General features: G+C 32.5%; 1 non-coding gene across 1 annotated transcript; it reads left to right on the top strand.

The window, feature by feature from the left end:
* The first annotated feature begins 828 nt into the window (after nt 1-828).
* LOC122121615 lies at nt 829-930 on the top strand. Its single transcript, XR_006149982.1, has one exon. It is a non-coding gene; the product is annotated as a U6 spliceosomal RNA (small nuclear RNA).
* Nucleotides 931-1,682: the final 752 nt, after the last annotated feature.

Raw genomic sequence — 1,682 nt, 5'->3', positions numbered from 1 at the left:
ATTATATTATAACAAGGAAAGCAATGCTACAAATAAGGAAAACCAATACATAAATATTAATGATTAATAAAATAAAAAACAAAACATTTACCTCTATTTCTAGTATTTGAAATGTACTACATATTCAATTTATTATTTTCTCATATTGCTGTACATTTAAAACTGCCTAAGTCTATGATGTTCAACAAGAATTTTATAGACTATGTTTAGCCTTTAAAGTTACCCACTAAGATTATTATTTATGGTTCATCTCATCATTTGTATATGGCTTATACCATCATTTATTCCTCGCTAACATATAAAGTAAGGAATCCCTTAAATTTTAACAGAAACTGTGAAGTTAATGTCTTAAATCTTCACTCTGCTTCTTTACACAAACACTTTTCAATTTCTCATTAGTAAAGTTTCTATAAACTCTGAAATGTACATACTTAGTAGTATATGACTGCTACCATGAATCTTAAATGCTTTATGGAAAAGTTTTACAGCGTGCTAAATAGTCTTAATTTTGGCATATATGAGCAAATCCCCAAAATTGAACATATTTAAAACATTAAAGCTTTTAACAAACCTTAACACTTTCTATAGTGTTCATTATGGCAGGTTCCTTGTACAGAATAATTGAATTCCTCCTCCTACACATCCGTTGAACAACAAATATATGGAATTATTTTGTTTTGGACATATCAATCTTGACTTTATTCTTAAATGTGTTCTTATGTAAGAAATACATGATTCTAAAATTTCACAACAATTCTTTTGAATTTAATTTTTGTGGAATTGTCTAGTTTAAAAAAATCAATTACACTTTATATATAAAATTGTTCTGTGCTCAATTCAGTAGCACATACACTAACATTGGAACAATAAAGAGAAGAATATCCCCTGACTGAGGATGACACTCAACTTCGTGAAGCATTCCAGATTTTTAAAAGAACAGATGCTGGATAGGATGTGGACAGAAGGGAACCTTAATGCCTTGTTGTTAGGAGTTTAAACTTGTTCGAAGACTTTGGAAAGTAGTATGGAGGTTCCTCAAAAGACTACATAGAGCGCCCCTAACACCCAGCAATCCCATTTTGGGCATTCCCCCAAATGATCACAAAAAAGACCATACTAAAACTATCAGCAAAACTATGTTCATTGAAGCATTATTTACCAAAGCTAAGATATACAACCAAACCCGATGTCCCACAGTAAACGAATGGATCAAGAAAATGTGTGTGTGTGTATGTGTGTGTGTGTGTGTGTGTGTGTGTGTGTGTGTGTACTGGAATTCTATGCCTCCATCAGAAAGAATGACATCACCCAGTTTGTTAAGAAATGGAAAGACTTGGAAAAAATTATATTAAGTAAATTAAGCCAGGCCCAAAGAAGTGAAGTAAGCCAGGCCCAAAGAAACATAGGTCCCATGGTTTCCTTATTTTCAATAACTAGTATGTGTCTGCTACAAGTAGAAAACATCATATAAGTTGATGTTAGGCAAAATGAACCCCAAGATAAGGATTCAAATGGTTTTTCTTTCTTGCGATTGTTTCTAAGATATTTATAAGATCATTTCTTTGTTGCTTTGTATGTTCCTCCTGCAAGCTAAAGCCCCTGTTTTCACTGTATTTGATGTTGGTACTATTTGTGGAGTGGAAGGGAAACACAAATCGTTTAAATAGGGATGCAGGTGGACC

This window comes from Dipodomys spectabilis, unplaced genomic scaffold (genome assembly GCF_019054845.1).
Source record: "Dipodomys spectabilis isolate Male_0828 unplaced genomic scaffold, ASM1905484v1 ptg000191l, whole genome shotgun sequence".
Classification (NCBI taxonomy): Eukaryota; Metazoa; Chordata; class Mammalia; order Rodentia; family Heteromyidae; genus Dipodomys; species Dipodomys spectabilis.
This window is presented reverse-complemented; position numbering and strand designations above follow the sequence as displayed.